The sequence below is a fragment of the Equus quagga genome, chromosome 17, assembly GCF_021613505.1.
Source record: "Equus quagga isolate Etosha38 chromosome 17, UCLA_HA_Equagga_1.0, whole genome shotgun sequence".
Lineage (NCBI taxonomy): Eukaryota > Metazoa > Chordata > Mammalia > Perissodactyla > Equidae > Equus > Equus quagga.
The window spans coordinates 29,764,173-29,782,502 of NC_060283.1; the positions used below are offsets into that span (position 1 = coordinate 29,764,173).

At 47.3% G+C, this 18,330-nt stretch overlaps 1 protein-coding gene across 3 annotated transcripts in view; it reads right to left on the reverse strand.

Annotated features, from left to right (window-relative positions):
- The window catches only part of EHF (ETS homologous factor), a 40,109-nt gene extending 22,028 nt beyond the window's left edge, over positions 1–18,081 (reverse strand). The window contains exon 1 of one of the 3 annotated variants that reach the window (XM_046643549.1): positions 17,918–18,081. The gene's annotated coding sequence lies outside the window, so the exon portion shown is untranslated. The remainder of the gene's footprint in view (positions 1–17,917) is intronic. The other 2 variants (XM_046643548.1, XM_046643547.1) reach the window with 2 other exon arrangements.
- Positions 18,082–18,330: the final 249 nt, after the last annotated feature.

Consider the following 18,330-nt stretch of genomic DNA (forward strand, 5'->3'; position numbering starts at 1 on the left):
AAGGCTGTCTGGCCAACAACTTTCTGATCCTCACTTTCCGCACCTGTAAAATGGGAACGGCCCCAAACTCAAAGGGCTGTGAGAATCTAATGAGGTCGTGAGTGTAGAGAGCTCAGTGGGCAGTAAAAAAGAATTCGATCAATGTCACAGGACCACGTGGGCCAATTCTCCGCTTGTGACCAGTGCTCACAAGCCCCTTTCCTCAGTGCAGACATCATTTCTCACCATAACCTCCTGGGGGCATCCAGAACTACCCTCAACCACAGAGAAGCCTTCAGGCGTACGAGGTCACAGCTGCCCCTTCGCCACTGGGCCCCCAAGAGGCTGGCCTGCGTGCAGGAACGTGCTCCCCGCTGGCACCCCCTTCGTAGGGAGAGCATTCAGCACGGCGAGGCACCCTTTTGCAGGGCACAGTAAGTGGCCACCACTCATAAAAGAGTGTATTCGGCTCAACTCTCAGTGAGTCAGAGTTCGCCGAGCTCACCCAGGCTTGTGTGGAAAGAAGGTCAGCGTCTCCAGCCCAGCGTGGCGCTGCGTGGATGGTGCCTCAGGGTGTGCCCAGAAGGCCCAAAGCCTGTCCCCAGGTCCTTCCTCCTCTGAGGCCCACTTCTTCAGGTGTCAAAGGAGGACATTTGCGCACCGCCCCCCCCCCAGCTTCATAAGACTCTTGAGAAGATCAGATAATAAGAAAAGTGCCTTAGAATTGTAAAGAAAAGCATTATTGTGACCAACTCCCCCACATGTGTGCTAATATAGACTTTCTACGGCACGCAGCGCTCCTTTTCATTGAAAAGCAGGCGGATTATTTCATGCTCCTCGTTGGGCTTCCTACTTCTCCTCTGTCATCACTGTCATTATTTCCTGGATACATATTTCAAGTATGTGAAGTGGACTGGAGCCTGAGGCCTGGGTTAGAATCCAGGGTCTTTGTGCCGTGTAGCCTTGCGTATATTAACCTCTCTGAGCCTCAGTTTCTTCACTGGTTTCAAATTGGGAATTGGGGGCAGAGGACGTCGATTCCTCCAACCTAATACTATCGTGGATTTAAAGGTGCCGCATCTGGCGCCAGCACACGTGCCCTCAGTAAAACTCAGTTTCCTTTTCTTTCTTTAAACATCAGTTCTCAGGAGTTTCTCTATCTGGCACACTTTACTTCTTCCAGGACTAAAATCGAATTCAGAGCCCAAGTAAGAATGGTTGCGCCTTCGAGTGAACAGCGAGCTGGGAAAGGCCTTGCTCATCTTCATCTCCAGCTCACGGGGGAGTCTGCGGGTGACGCTCAGCCACACGGGCCAGATGAAAAGCACAGTCTCTCCACCGCTGAACGACTGACAGTTTGGGCTGAGATGCTTCTTGCTCAGGGGACTGTCCCTGCGTGGTAGATGTTCAGCCACAGTCCTGGCCTCTAGCCACCAGATGCCAGCAGCAACCTACCCCCCAAAATGGCCCCTAGGGCCAGGTCGCCCCAGTTGAGGACACCGGTTAGAAGTGGAGCCTGTGGAGGCCACAGCTCAGGCTTTGATTTTGCTGGTGTGGTGACCTTGGGTTGTCCCCTAACCTCTCTGAGGTGCTATTTCCTGTCCTGGGAAACTGGCATGGCGTTAGCACCTAGCCTAGGCTTGCTGGAGGACTAAACGAGCTAAGCAGCTGTAAAGCCCCCAGCACAGTGCCCGGTACACGCAGAGTAATTGCCTCCCATGTGGAGGTTGAAGAAAATGTGCCGGGTATCGGGGCCAATTTTGTCTTTTCCCAGGTGGTACATATTCTGGGAATACAGTGTGAGCTGTTACTTGGGCTATTAAAAACTGCACACACAGGGCCGGCCCGGTGATGCAGTGGTTAAGTTCTCATGTTCCGCTTCAGCAGCCTGGGGTTCACTGGTTCGGATCCCGGGTGCAGACATGGCACCGCTTGGCACGCCATGCTGTGGTAGGCGTCCCACATATAAAGGAGAGGAAGATGGGCTCGGATGTTAGCTCAGAGCCAGTCTTCCTCAGCAAAAAGAGGGAGATTGGTAGCAGATGTTAGCTCAGGGCTAATCTTCCTCAAAAAAAAAAAAAAAACCCTGCACACACACAAAAAAATCTATACACTTTATTTCAAACCCAAAGAGTGATGAACTGTGGATTATCCAGGAATGCTTTCATCTACATTCTCTGATCCTCCCTTCGTGTGTCGGAACATCAGAGGAACTGTATTGGACTCCGGGCCGTTGATTGTCCAGGCTTTCACACGCACCCGAGACGTCGTTTCTAAGACCAACAGCTCTGGAGACAGAAGTCTGCTCCTTATCTGAAGAGGGGGAGCCCGGCAGGCTACCCAGCAGGCCACGGGACGCGACAGGAACCCCACACCAGGCTGCCAGCCAGGGCCTGTTTGACCTTAGGCAGCAACTTCCTAGCAAAGGATGGGTCCCTAGGGTTTGGCCAATCCGAAACCCATTTTTGCAGCACTGTGTTGTGCTGGGGTGGCCACAGCCTGTCGTGGCGGGAGAGACAGGTCACTCTCTGTTTCCCATTTTGTTAACGGGCAGTTTCAGGTGAAACAGCAGCTCCCACAGCCCCCTAAGTTGCTAAGGGCTTGGACCGTCCCTGAGCCCACGCCTCCTCCAGGCCGTCACTGAGGCTGGATTCCTCCCAGCACCGCCAGCTCAACCAGCACCATGCATAGTTGGGATGGGGGGCCGCGGAGCACTTGGCCTGATTGTGAAGTTTAAGAATCCCACATTTCGGGGGCCTCTCAGTGGCACAAACAAGAGAGCACGAGGCCCAGCCACAGCGACTGGATCTCACTCCATCTGAGTTGAAAGGACATCTTCAAGGTGTGAGGAGCTCCAAACCCAGCCCCAACTCGCTCTGTCTCGTGAGGGCAGCTCTTAAGAGTAAGAGGTCATCACTCAGATGGCGAGGGTTGAAATCTTGATTGTGCCCCTTGGCGGGCTGTGTGGACCCTGGGGAAATACAATCCTCTCTAAAGCCTCAGTTTCCCCATATGACAAAAAACGGAGTTGATGTTCAGATTAAATGCAACTATTTGTGAATTCCTCACATAGCTCGTACTCAGCAAGTGCCCAAGAAATCTTAGCTATTATTATAGGGTCTGCCCCCGGGTTGCTCAACTGTGTTGGCTGGCTTCAGGGGCATCCTTGGGGTGGGGGTAGACCCTTCAGAGGCAGGATAGTGTAATGGTTGGGAGCTCCAGGCTCTGGAGTCAGACAGCCACAGTTTGAATCCCAGCTGTGCCTATGTGCTGATGGGGCAAGCGTGGGCAAGGAATTCGACTTCTCTAGCCCTCGTGTTCCTCATTTATAAAATGGGGATGATATGAAAAGGGTGGTTGAAAGACAAAATGAGATGACACTTGTAAAATGATTAGAAAAGCGTTTGACACACAGTAAGTTCTTGGTAAACGTTAGCTGGTTTTTATAATAATAGTAATTGTTATTTATTATGTTACTATTATTTTGCTCAATCTCCAAGGAGGAAATGGAGGACCAAGTTTATTTCAAGCAAGACCTCTACCCTCTACCGTCTACTCGATATTCTGCAATCCCGGCTAGCTGGCACAGGCGAGCCGAGGGCTGAATTTCCTGCCTCCCCACCCCCATTCTGGGCTGCTGTGTGTTCGCGCTGTTAGGCTGAGCTGTGACCAGCATCTCTCAGTCCCTGTCACAGAAGCCGTGCTGCGCCCTCTGGGCATGGTCTTGCTCGAGGATCTGAAAGTCATCCCTCCTGCCCCCCTTCCCCCCCGCAGACGCCCTGTGCCCGGCCGCCAGGGGCAGTGGGAGGGCACTCTCTGCAGGCTCTGGGTACCGCCCTGGCAGTGCACTCCCACATCCCACGGTGGTTTGCAGGTGCAAAGGAGAGCAGCACGTCTGAAATGGGAGCTCCTGGCAGAGTGTGGTCAGAGGGTTTCTCTATCTACAGGGCCCCTCAGCACCAGGAATGCTCCATTCCTGCAAAGAGCAGGGTCTGGGACTTGAGCCGATAGGGACAAAGAAGCGAGGGGAAGGAGGCACCCCTGGGACTCTGGTGGGGAGCTAGAGCCATGCACGCCAGGGCCCGGGACACCCGCCCAGGCTCAGGATCCAGCAAAGGCGGACAGCTCAACTCGCCTCTCTTCTTAAAGAGAAAGACGGACCTGCCAGCGGAGACAAACGCAGCCCAGCTTGCACCTGTCAGCTGGAGGGAAGCTCGTCTTCGCTCCACGGTGGGTCTGCTGAGACCCAGGACCTAATGCCAAAAAATAATAATAATAATAATAACTATACTATAGTATCTAGGGCTTATTGAACCTTTGAAATGTGCTGGCTCTGTGCTAATAGTTTTAAATGCATTATCTCAGTCAATACTCACAATAACTCTATAAGGCATTATGTCATTTCACAGATGGCCTATCTAAGGCTCAGAGAAGTTAGGTAACTTGTTCAAGGTCACACAGCTTAGCAAGAATTGGAGCTGGAAGAGAAGTCAAAATCGGACTGTCCAGCAAGAAACCCTGGGAACTTAGGGACCTAAATTGAGACCCTTCCCTTCTTTGCCAGAGCAACCTGAGGCCGCCCCTCCCCAGTGTATCCAAGAGCTCCTTTGAGGAGGAAAGAATAGCCTTCATTTTGCCACTTAGAAGATATGCTCAGGTAGGAATATGTTAGTGATTCAAAAGCTGGACCAGTTTTATCCATGATACTCTTTTAGCCATTAAAACAGATCTATGTGTATATAATCTATGTACACATAACATACATATGTATATACACATAGATACGCACCCATACATACATAATATAAATTTTCTCCCTGTGACTCAATGAAGTTTTTTTTTTAATATATGTTTTAGAAACAAACTGGTCTACAATTATTTATGCTTCATCCGAATTAGACCTCAGGCCACAAAACATGGTTTGCTCCTGCTGTGAGGGTGAAGATGCCCTGGGGGCTGTCAGGGCCACAGAGAGACCCTAAGCAGAGTCTGTGCCTACCTTCTGCATCCCCAGCCCCAGGGCACCGAGAGTCAGAGCCATGGTCTGCCTTCTGCCCGGTTCCTTTGTTCATTCAACCACATCATCCCAAAACCACCACGGAACTGCCTGCCTTGTGGGTATTTTTACTCGTCCCGCCAGAGGAGCAATTAGACATTTTAAATAATTACTTTGGGGATGACAGGGATATCCAGACCATTCTCGGTCCTTAATCAAAGTTACCAGCAGGTGGATTCACAGTGTTTGCCCTAAGGATGTTGCAATGGCTTACTGACTTCCTGTTTCAATATGACTGTCATTTCAGTAGACCTACTCCCAGCAGGAGAAAGGCAAATTCACACACATGGGAAATCTAACTGAACGTAACGCAGACAATAATTCCTGTTTTTCAAATGAATCAAAATGTGAATCCAGCTTGGGGAATGTATTGGATCCTCTCGGGATTACATCACAGGTAATTTCTTACCCTCACAGTGTGTTTTGAAACAGACATTTCACGTTCCCAGGAGCAACATCTGAGGTGCTATCTTGGGCTTTCATGACATTTCACGAGCCATGATGCAGGATTGGAAGGCCAAGTGTTGACCCGTTGTAGATACACTTTTTCTGACAATAAGCCACTTGGAAATGTACATATTATGCTGATCTTTATCATTCTTGGTGCCAGACCCAGACAAGACACAGACACGGACAGCAGACAGCCACCAAATTTGATCAAAAGCCAAGATTTCCTTACATGACCCCCGGGGCCTTTATCAATCCCATTCAGATATGACAAACTAAGAATAGGGAAGCTTTGAATCTTAAAAGGTCACAGAGCCTTTTGAGACCTCAACAGAAACTAGAACTCTCCTACCAAAAATGCACATCCACTCTTGGTTTTGCACGTGTTTTGTGAGCCCCAGGCCCTCTGAAGACCATCCATTGATCCCTCCAGATCCACGGACACCATCATCTTTAAAAAATCTCTCTTGCACTCATTTTGGATTGATATTTAAAGAAAACTTTGTAGTGGGGTCAGAATTGGGAGACAAGCTTACTCAACTTATGAGAGAAGGCCTGAGAGACGCTGGTCTTGCTCTCTTACTGGGCATGGGCATCGCCTTGCTCCCCTACAGTGATACCAGGGAGAGCCCCACTGCCCTCTCCGTCGGCCGCTGAAGTAGGAACCATGCTGAATCCAGCAGGGTCGTTCTGGACCTCTGTTTGGCCATGCAGTGAAGAATTCATCATTTTCCCCACCACCCTGACCCTCAGTATCTGTCTCCCCGCTAATCCCCACTCTCTATTCTAAAACCAAATAATCATAAAGTAAAGAACGTATAGCAAGAAAACCAGGCCTCACTCCTTTTTACAACTGTAGGTCTTTGTAGGTCAGAAAGGCCCAGTTATGGGGACTGGAGAATTCGGGATTCCTCTTACCATGTTTATTTCCCTCCTTGGCTGAAGAGGCCATATAGGTGTTTCTCAAGGTTTGGTCTATGGACCGCTGGTATCACCATCACCTGGGAGGGGTTAACCTGGTCCCACTCCACACCTCTGATTCAGAATCTACATTTCTAAAACCCTCCCTCAACCAGTCCGTAAGCATTCTCACATTGAGAACTTCCTACTTGCCTTCCCTCAATTTCCTACAACAAGATAACTAACTCCAGGAGAGATCAGCCTAGAAGAAAACACCCACAAATTCTAAGAAATCCTTGTAAAGTCAGAGACAACACAATCCGTCTGGAGAACTCAAGCTCCAATCCATCTGTGGAGACGCTATCCCTATATTATTTGCCAACTTGAAATAGAGCAGATCCTAATGCTCAGCGCCACGAAATTTTTAACATTCAAACAACGCTCAGCCACTTACAAGTGTGAGTCTCTGAAGGTCGAGCAAACCGACCCAGCCTCAGGACACAGCACTTGCAGAGGAATTTTGTGTTGACTACGTCCATCAAGAGATCTCATGGCTGGCTGAGTCACCCCTGACCCAATCCCACCCCACCGTAGCCCTTCAAAGGATTTCTTAACCACCCTGGATTTTAGTCCTCAGACCCAAGAAGATTGGTGTCTTAGCCTTCAGTGGAGAGAAACGATCACCAAGAAAAGCCAGTCCCGCTAGTGAAAATATGTACTCATTCCCTCCAATTAATATGTACTTATTGAATGTGTACTAGACGCTGGGCTCTAGCTCAGTGCTGGGGATACCATAGTGAACAAAACCCAGATGCTGCCTGGCCCTGACAGACTATCCAGCAAGGACGCCACTTCCAACACCATGGTCACTCCGAAGTCATCTGAGCTCATTCCCCACCTCTTGCTGGGGGCAGAGTGGAGAAGGGCAGAGAGAGCCAGGTTACCTGCTCTGGTATTGGAAGGAACTTGACCACATTTAAACACAAGACTGATCCTCTTCTCTCTAGCAGCCCCCTTACTGAGACATGCTGTTGGCAAACAGGGTGATACCCCTGGGTTTCACAAAGCAGCCTCAGCCAAAACCAACCTCCATTCAGGACAAAATAAAGCAGTCGCTTGTCTGGATGGTGGAACGTGTCTCCCTGAGACAATGGTGTGTTTATGTGTTGGAGGGTTAGGAGTAGGTTAACATAAACCCACCGTCAACAGAGCTGTTAATTCAGTTGCTGGCAGGGGCTTCTGTTGTCTTCTGAATACCTCCCAGAGGGTATAAGCTCTACCTTCTCATTTGAGTTGGCAGCAAAGTTATTTTTTTGCACCTGTTTCTCTGCTCTGATAACAACTCAGTTAAGCATTGATTTGTTGGAAAATAAACAGAAAAAAGCAAAGAAAGGCATCTGCCCAAACAGCCTGAGCTGGTTTGACTGAGAGTTCATGCCAATTTGTTTTCCTATAAAAACCAAAGAAAAACCTGTGCTTTCAGTTTGGTTGCTGCCCTCCCACTCCCTCAGAAGAAAAGGAGGTATCCATCGTCCAGCCAGAGCTGGCAGGGCCAAGAAGCCAGGAGACACTGTACTTTTCCATTGGCTGGCTCTGTGAGGGTGCTGAGGGGTGTCCAAGATCTGCAGAATGACATGGCTAGCCTCCAGCCAGCCCAGGTTAAGATCATGAATCAGATTAACAAGGGCAGAGAAGGGGCTGCCAGGATAGGATCAAAACCCCAAACCATACTCTTCCAGACGGTTGACTTCCAAAAGTCAATATGGTTCAGGGAGTAGGTGTGGTCTACGGGTTACCTCCAAAAGCAGAGACTCAGCATGCCTGAATCTCAGTCCAGCTTCTCTCACAGACGTCCCATGTCCAGCCCTGGGCCGCAAGCATAACTGGAAAGCCCTCAGTCCCTGGACCATTGTTTTCCCAGCAGGCTCCACACCTACCTCAAGGGCTAGCTGAGTATACTTGCTCACGTCCTGGCAAGTGACTTGAGGTCCCGGGTCCCAGGTGGAAAGGACCTCAGATGTTCAAGGTGTGATTACTGCATTAACGCAAGCATCATCATACCCTCATTTCTCATCAGTTTGTCAATATCACGTGATGAGCGCAAGCCAAAAAGGGTCACAAAGAGCTAAATAAATCACTCGAGTGGAGATCATGACCACACCAATTAAGCAATGGCATCGTCACCCAGCCTTCAACACACACACACACACACACACACAGAAGTCTCTTGCTGTCTCGTTTTAAGCCTTGAGAAGAAATCAGCGGACACGGGCAAGGCGCTGCGTTCCCCCAGGCTCCCACCCTCCCAGCTTTCCCTCATGTCGGACCTTCAGCGTCACCAGGCCACTGGCTCAGTGGGGAGTCACAACAGCGGGAAAGGCCTGGGAAATGCCGCTTCTCAAGGAGCATTAAGAACAGGGTTGGGGGGCCGGCCGGTGTCCGAGTGGTTAAGTTCCCGCACTCCGATTTGGTGGCCCAGGGTTTCGCCAGTTCGGATCCTGGGCACGGACATGGCACCGCTCATCAGGCCATGCTGAGGTGGTGTCCCACATGCCACAACTAGAAGGACCCACAACTAAAAACCCACAACTATGTACTGGAGGGCTTTGGGGAGAAAAAAGAAAAATAAAATCTTTAAAAAAAAAAGATAAAAAGAATAGAGTGTTCCGACCGCGGAGGGATACGCCTGGCTGAGCGTTCCCAGGCATTCTTGTCTGAGCAGCGCAGGGAGAGAAGTGCCTCCACACAGAAGCGGGCAGCCGGAAAAATAAAGGGCTTAATGACACCCTCAGTTGACTGAAAAATAAATAAGACCAACTGCACAGGAATTCGGAAAGGGTAGAGGGAGGGAGAGGCGGGGACTGGAGCCAGGGAGGGGCTGGGATGGACTGGGACAATGGATTTGACCATTTGGAGACTCAAGTTTCTTCCCAGGAAAAGACCGAGATGATTCAGCCGCGGAAAGATCAACAGACACCAATTTGGAATCTCACAGACTGTGTAATTACAAAACAACCATCAAAACTGTGCTGATGGGGAGGGTTTATATTTATTGAGTGTTCACGATGTGCAAAGAATTGAGCTAGGCTTTGCATGAAATTATCTCACTTAATCTTTGCAATAACCCCCAACATTGGTTATTTTATCCTCATTTTACAGATGAGGAGGCACAGAGAAGTTAAGCAACTTACTCAGAGACACAGAGCTAGTAAATGGACTGGATACATTATAGTAAATGTCTCGGGTGGGGGAGAAGAGCAACATCCTTCTTCGTAGCTTTGAAAGTGGATCTTTGTGTTTCTAAAGAGGAGGACATCTCCTAGGACCTCATACTTTTATTTTGAAAGTTCAGATCCTTTAAGCATAGCTCCTATAAGTTCCCCGCTAAATGTGAGCAGGAGGCATACTAAGCACACTTGAATCCTGATAGGAAAGTTCCCTTCAGCGGACGTCAGCACAGGTGCTCCAGAAGCATCAGTTCACGGCCTCTCAGACCCGTCCGTCAAAACTTCAGTCTGGCTTCCTGTTGAAAGGCCCAGATTGACTCAGGGGTTGGGCTTGGCTGCCTGAAGCCACCTCAGACTTATTAGCCATGATAAAAGAGCAGAGTTAATAACAAGGAAAAACTCTTGAAAAATTAAGGGGAAACTGTGGCCCCTTTGGAAGAGCACCTGAGGTCTGAGCCATCACACACAGGTGGGTCCTGACAACAGAGCAGTGTGTTGTGGACGGCACACCGACAAGAGAAAGACTGTGGATGTGTCATTCCAGTAGCCAGAATTCCATCACTCTGACAAACAAATCCAGGAACGTTCTCCCCCTTGCCCACCGCATCCATGACCCTGATTGAAACCTTTGAACAGTTTGTAAAAACGTAACTGTAAAAGACAGACAGCACCTCATACGGCTTATTCTGTTATCATCTTTGCGGCTTACGAAGCAAATAATGTCTGAATTTTCTCACAAGTTAGAGGATCTCCTTTTTAGAAGAAGTAGGGTTTTCTTTTGTACAGATAATCATTACACGGCAGTTGGCAGGAAGGCTGCGTTCCTTTCCAGCGCCTTCCTGCTAGAACGGGAGACTCTTGGCACCCTGGGTCTCCTTTTCCCTTCCAGAGCACACTTTGCAAGGCTTCTCCTAGCTCACTGGTCTATGGAGTAAGCCCTCTGGAAAATGAAAAGTGAAAAAACCCATCAGCAAGGCAAGCAGCTCCTACCAGAAAGATTTTCCAAGGAGTCAATTATTCAGCTGATTATTCAGCCATTCCTCTAGTTGCTTCGGAGGAAACCTTTGGTGCTCAGACAAAATTATAAAACTCACCAATTCAAAAGCAACAACATCCCTCCTCAACAGGCCGCAGCTTTCCACCCGAGGTCAGCTGGGCGAGCAAGGTGACAACGGGCAGGGGCTCTGCACAGCTGCTTCCAGCATGGGGAGTTGTCATGTATTCAAACATTTCTCCACAGCCGGGGGTAGGCCCAGCTACAGAATTTGCAGGGAAGGGTATAAAAGAAAATGTGGGGCCCCCTGTTCAAAACGTGTTAAGAATTTCAAGACAGCCACAGAGAACGTTCAGTTTATCAAGAAGCAGACCCTATAGTGTTTTGGCAAAATAAGCAAGTAAGGATTTTTTTCAAAGCACAGGGCCTCTCTAAGTGTGGGGCCCTGAGCTGCTGCACAGGATGCGAACCCAGGACACAGGTCCTGTCCAGGAGGTCGGCCTCATCCTCTACCTTCACCTGCCCCGATGTCTATCACCAAGGTTGGGGGGTGAGGGGGATTTTCTGTCTTTGCCCCACGAACGACTCCTGAAGTAGCTGGAAGCATTAAACAAAATATGACATTGAACTTGTCTGTAATAGCTCCTGGCTTGCAGCAGGCACTCAACAAGTGTTAGCTATTATTACCATTATTACGATTATTATTATTGTCATTATCTTCATCATGCCAAGGTCCCTCCACAACTCCAAAGCTGCCCCTAAGCAGGAACAATGAGTGGGAAGAACACAGAGCCCTATTTTTGACAGAGACCATCTATTAGCTGATGCTGGTCAGAGGTCATTTCATTGGCCCTGAATGAGAAAATGCTAGAAACTAGGGGTTCTTAGCCTTTTATTTATACCATGGACCAATATTGCGATCTGGTGAGGCCCAAGGGCCTCTCTTCAAAATGTTTTTCAATTACAAAAGATTAGAAGGGAAGTTTATATTGAAATTCAATGATCAAATTCTTTTTAAAATAGGTGTGTGATGTCATAATAATATATGTGCTTCTTTATTAACACCAGATAAGAATATCCAGTGCAGATCTAATACCCTCCATGACATCAGTGAAGTGGGGAATATCGATACTTTGAGACATTCTGCAACAAGTGTGATGTGATATGAAAATGTCACTTTTCTTGGTGACAGTCACAGTTACAACTAATGCTCCTGTGGATGTTTTGCCTATATTTGCATTGAAAGAAAATGTTGAATTCTAGATTCAACATTACTGAATGTTAGATTACTGAAAATAAAAATGTGCTTTCTTCACATCCAAGTTCACAAACCCCCTTAATTCTCTCCATGGACACCAACAGACCCTTGGATCCTGGGTTAGGAACCCGTGCTGTTTTATAGCAAAGACAGCTTGTTCAACTCAAATAGCCTCTAGAAACCACGTCTATGTGGCCAGAAGCCTCACTTGAACACTTTACCAGGAGGCAGACCTGACAGTGTCTTGGAAAAGTAAGTTAAGTATGAATATTTTTCAAAACCTCCAGAGTGCCCAGGGTAATGCCTTAGCTGCAGTGGTCAGTGGACATCTGGAGTGAGGGGCTGGCAGTAGTCACAGAACTACCTGGAGGGGACCAGTTTCTTCTGAGACTCCTATCTGGCAGCATCAAGATGCTGTGTACTCACCCCAAGTCTTCCACGGAACCCCCATGGGTTGCAGTTTGCAGTCAGCTCAAGACAAGGCTCAATCTGGAGGTCCACTGTCGACGTGGTCGACCTCATCTCCCTGCTGCCCACCTTCCCCAGGGAAAACCCTGTTGTGTGTCTTTCCCAGGGTCACAGTATAAAACCAACGTCAGTCGTTAGAAGAACAAAATCCCAGAACTATTCATCTACTCCAACGCAACAGACACTCACTGAAGACACCCATGTTAGGGATTTACCCTCAATTTCCACTCCACAAATTACTAATCATTTATTCACAAACATTTGCCCCATTGCTTTCAGGTTCTTTGTCTAATTTAATCCTTACGACAGCCCGGTGCAAAAGTCATTAACCCCATTTCCCAGATGAGGAAACTGAGATTCTAGAGCTTACATAACTCACCCAAAATCACTTGGCTACTCAGCAGCAGAGTCACATTTGAACACAGCTGTTCTGACTCTAAACCCAGTATTTTTTGCACCACATTCAGCTGCTTCCAGGCAACAAAAACTCATAGCCTCCTGCCCCTTCAGATACATAAGCAGCCAAAGTCTGCTCTTCACCAGCGTTTCTCAACCCACAGCCCTCTGGTCAGTGGAGTTAAGATGGGTGAAAGGTGAGTTAGGTGCGCTAAGATTTTCTAACTGGACATAATTGAGACAGAGGCTGAATTGGGGCCAAATCTAAAACCCACCGCAGAGACAAAACAAGTCTTGTCAGTAGCCACCAGGAAGACACGGCTGAAAATACCTTCATCTTTCAGACCCCACCTACCGCATCCACCAGAATATATCATTAGCTCTCCTGAGGGAATTTTGTTTAAAGGTTCCTAAGAGGGATCCCAAAATGATCTTTATGAGACAGCCATATTCTCCAAGCTCCATTGTCATATACGAAAGTAGAAGACTTCTTTCTATTCCAAGAAAGACTCAAGGGTACTCTGGAGGAAGTTTGCAGCAGGCTGAGAAAGGGTTGGCAGGGCAACTGAAATTTCTTAACTCCACATTTGAACCAACAAGGCTCCAGCCCCCAGGATTTTGTGTGTGTGTGTGTCTATGATATAGAGTGAGGAGGAAGTGACAGAATATGAAATTTTAAGTTCACCACAATTACAACAACATCAAAGAAAGTGTGCATCTGGATAAGGTCATACAGAAGTAAAAATGAGTAGTTATGTTAAAATGGTGGGGTTAAAAGGTGATCTAACAGTCCAATAATCACAATATTATAATAGGCATTTGGGCTTCTTTTTATTTTTGGCTTTGTTTTCTTCAGAAAGTATGTTTTGAATACGCCTACGCTGGCCCTATTTGAAATAAACAGTGAGATACCCTTAATAATGATTAAGATCCTTCTGAGAAAGGAAGAGAAGGAGGCTCTGAAGGCCAGGATGTGGGGGAGACTGGAAGAGAAGAGATAATGTGAATCCAATGAACCAGAACAAGGGGCCCAGCCCCATAAAACAAACCAAAGGCAGAGTGTGGTCAGGCGCTAGTGAAATAAATTTTCAAAGGAGTATTTTTACAGGATGTCTCTTTTAAAAAAAGGCCAATTAAAATCCTCGGAGCCTCTTTAAATGGGCCACCCCGCTCAACCCTGTTGCAGCTCCCGCTCTCCAGATATAGGCTGAGGCCCTCTGGGAATACCGGAGTCGCCAGGTTGGGCTGCCCTGGGGCCGGCAGCCATGTTCCCCTTCTGATTAACCCTCAGAACTTCTTCTAGGAATAATGAGTCCACAGCCATCCAATCTACCCAATAATTCGTGGACAATCAGCCCTGCAAGCTGATCAGCACCACACAAACCAAGTAGACTCTGTGGGTGCCTGAATGTTCACTCTTCAGCAGGCTATGCTGGTGTCTTAGAGAAGACGTCATGAAGAGTGCCTACTCGTGTACACTGACTGCTCCCTGTGGCCACGGAACAGTCGGCTTCATCCATTTCTACACTCTCACTCACTTTGGACACATGAGGCAAATTGATAAAGATGGGATGTTGTCATGGGAACAGACACTAATACCCCTAATAGTCTCCAGGGATCCGATCTTAGTACCTCCACAAGGTCTACCCATTAGCCAACATTCTGAAGACACTACGGAAGCCATTGAAGGGCTCCTACTGATCTTTCCTGTTTCGTCCTTAGGAGGGCATCTCCCGTCCTAGTCTCAGCTGTCACAGATTCAAGCTAAACCTGCTGACCTCTAAGCACAGCCGGTCGCCCCCAGTCATCAGAATCTGAGGGTTGAAATGGATCTTAAAGAGGATCGGGTTCAAACTCCTAAAGCCCAGAGAGGCAGAGTGTGTTGCTCTGGGCACACAGCTTTGCCAGGGCTAGAACCCCAGGCCTCGTGGCTGCCAGTCCCAGCCCTGTCCTACACACTGCCTTGTGCACGCTGTGCTCCTACTACCAAGCGTGAGTCTGAAATTCTTCAGGAAGAGTCTTAAAGAAATACCTTTTTTCCTTCTCTGAAGACCAATATATTTTTTATCAACTCTGAGGGATCCACAGACATTTTTACTCCAGCACATCTCTGCTTCCTGACATCAGTACCATTTGGCTTGAACATATGTCCCGTCCTAATATTAGCTTCTGTGGGGAGCCATTTTCCCCCCTGCAGTGTTTCCTGCACAGCTTAATGGTCTGGCCCTTTAAAATCCTGTCCAATTTAAATACACATCATAGTCACATATTTCTAATAAGAGCATAATTGCCTGCTCCTTAGAACAAATCCTATTACTTGAAATCATTATTATTTACCAACAAGAAGATTAATTCTCCACTGTTCTCAGTTCAAAATTAGATAAGAAAATGTTAAATAAAGTTTATTATCTTCCCTGTCTCTTTAGTTGTTCAACAACAGATTTAAGAGAACCCTGGCAAGATATGGCTGCCGTCCTGCCTCTCTCCAGATGACAATCCCACCACAGATCCGGCTCACCTAAGCTGAAAGCCACCGCACTCCGTCAGTTACCCAGGAACAAAGCCAGGGTGAGAATGTGTGGTCTCTGAACACCAAGCCTGCAGTGAAGTCCATGCCTCCCGACCAGGGCCCCACCCACAACCGAAATGATTGTCACTTCCATTCTGCCAGAGAGCGATCTTAACAAGAGAAATGGGCTGAAACGGCAGCCAAAGGTGTCACCGAAAATCAGGTTCCAACTTTATATTTGGTTCCTTAAAACTGTGGCATTGCTTCTCAAGTGTGTTAGCAGGTTCCGTCATGGCATTCTTGGTATCCACCCCACCCTATCTCCCAGATGTCTTTGAAAATCACATCTGTTTGAGAGGACTGAGGCATGACTCCATCTGGAGGAGGGGGAAACACTGAATAACTTTGTAATGATTTGTACAAACCTCTATGACTGTGCTTGATGCTTTAACATTAAACATGGTACTTACACTGGGCTTTCAGAAAATCAAGATGCTCTGCAGAGCACAACCCCGGGATAGATTTCCCTGATTTGGGGCAGAGGGGGCAATGAGGAGGAAGTAAAACATTACAAGATTCCAGAAAGCTAACTTCTACTTCCTATGAGTGAACTTTGGCCCAAAGCACTCACATACTGACCGAAGACCTGATGTGAGTTCCCCCCACTTTCCAATCAGCTAATTGAATCCAGTTGAGTAAATATTTTAACCTCTCAGTTTCCATTTTGTCTCAGTCTCTCAAGGAGTCAAAAAGATATTGAAAGAGGATCTGGGTAAAGTTGGTAAATTAATGGGAACATAAACGTGGAATCATAAGTGTGAACGTAAGGCTTCTCAGAGATCCAGAAAGGATCATAGCAGTTCCATTTGGGGGAACTCAGAATATATTAAAAAATGGAAAGAATATCAAAAAAGGATTTTTTTAATTTAACAAATAGATTCTTTTTAACACAAAAGAACAATTAGAATTGAATTTGAGATCTTTTGTGTATAGAGGGCCAGGTCAAATGCACACACACACACACAACCGCCTTAGAAAAGTCCTGGCTAATGCCACCATCTTGAACAGTAACGCGAGGGAACTTACAACACAGCTGTTCCCTCAAAGTTACTTTCTTTTAAAACGCCTCTGTGAAATACTTTGGCAACACGGAGAAGGATTGTCTTCATTATAATTGTTATTTTTTTCAAATGTTATCACAGACTTCCAAGCGATCCTCGTGTCTTGTTTCATTATTGTTTTTAAAATCTATCCATGAGCCATTAGCAATTGGTGTGCAAATGGCGTGATCCTACAACTTCAGATTAGAAGAAGATAGAATTGATGAGTAATTTCATAGTCTCAGAATTCTAGGTCTCAAAAAGAGGATTAGTGGAGCCTTCTGCAAAACTCCAAATGCAGCTATTAAAGTCATTCTTAAAATCTCTTAAGAGCCTTTTCTGATAGTATCGCTTATCCATGAAGTTCTTCCTACTAACGCGACTTCACGTCTCCTGTTGGAAATCGACTCTTTCCTCGACCTCAGTGGAATCAGCATATGAAAGCTCAGGGTCCCCAAGTCCTCTTTTACATGTTGAAATGCTCCATCTGAACACACCCTCATTCTCATGCCCACAGAACCAATACCTGAACAAGACCTTCCATCAGAAAGTTCTCAGAATCCAAACTCTGCCTTTCTCCCTGCACCTAAGGTCAGTGCAGGTAACCAGCAGAGAAACCCGTCCACTTACACTCACAGAATCTTACACTTCCTCTTGAAAACACACATGTTCCCACAGTACTGAGCGTATGCTAAAGCTTGGCAAAGACAGATGGTGAAAATGTAGCTTTTCCAGCTTGGGGCTGTTATTTACCTACAAGATTAGTTCTCCACTGTTCTCAGTTCTGTCCACACTGGGACCATCTCCATGGTGTCCAAACAAACTCAAAAGAGTCTTAGAAGGCATGTGGTGCTGCTGACTCACGTCTGCCTGTCTGGTCACAGTATCCCATTATGGGACAGACAAATGGTTAGTTTGTCCCCTTACGAGATGTTGAAACTCTTTGCCAAAATTGATGGGTTTTTTCCCTTTTTTCTGGACAGAGTCATTTTCAGGTGGGCAGCTCTCCTCAATGCCCTTGCCCACCTGGGCTGCCTGACCACTTTTTCCAGTGTGCATTCGCACACCTTGCCTGTTTTCAGTCATTTTTCAACACCAGAATATGCTGAAGATGAATCTGCCTTTCCCTACAACTAATGAGTGAGAAAAATCACCAACAGGCGACATCTCTAGAGAGTGAGGACATGTGCTCTGAGCCCCACAGCTATGTAGCCAACCATCACTTCACCAGCTCTCTCAGAGCCACCTCTCTCTCACTGCCTGTTTGTTTCAGAATTCAACCCAGGGCAACAGCTCTGTCACACAGATAGAGGGAAACCAGGGGGCTTCCAAATTCACAGGGACTGGAAGTCCAGACTCAACACAAGAAATCCACAGGTACCATCCGGAGTAGCCCGGCTGCCCTCCAGAATGAAGTTCTAAGGAGACCCAGGGAGTTGGGCACAGGTGAGGGAGCGCCACTTCCTGCCAGCTGCCTCAGGGAGTCTGCTTTATTTTCATCCGCCCGATTCAAGGCAGCCTTCTCTTTCCACTCAGGTGTTTGAATTCCAGATTCAAAAGAAGGTTTAAAAATAAGGACTTACCTCATTTACCTAAAGATTCTGGGTGGGAAATCCAACAGCCGTGGCTAATGGAGGGGGGCAGCAGGCAGCACGCACGCCAGCTCCCACTGGGATCAGAAACCAGGGGTGTTATCACTTCTGAGCCCTCATAAGAGGGAAGATAAATGCATATGACAATAATTTTAAGTCATTTTGTAGGATGTTAAGCAATAAGCCACCAACCGGGAATTCCCTAAGTCACTTCCCCCTCTTCTGATTGGCTGCCGGGCCCTTTAAAAAAATAAAATGAAGGATTACAAACATTGGCTCATTTGCATGCGGCCAACTCACACGTTAGTGTTCAAACAAAACAGGTCTAACCAGGTTATGCCTGTCTCAAGAACAGAGACAACCTGTTAATGGATGAGGAATTGATTTGGTGGTGCCTGTTCTTT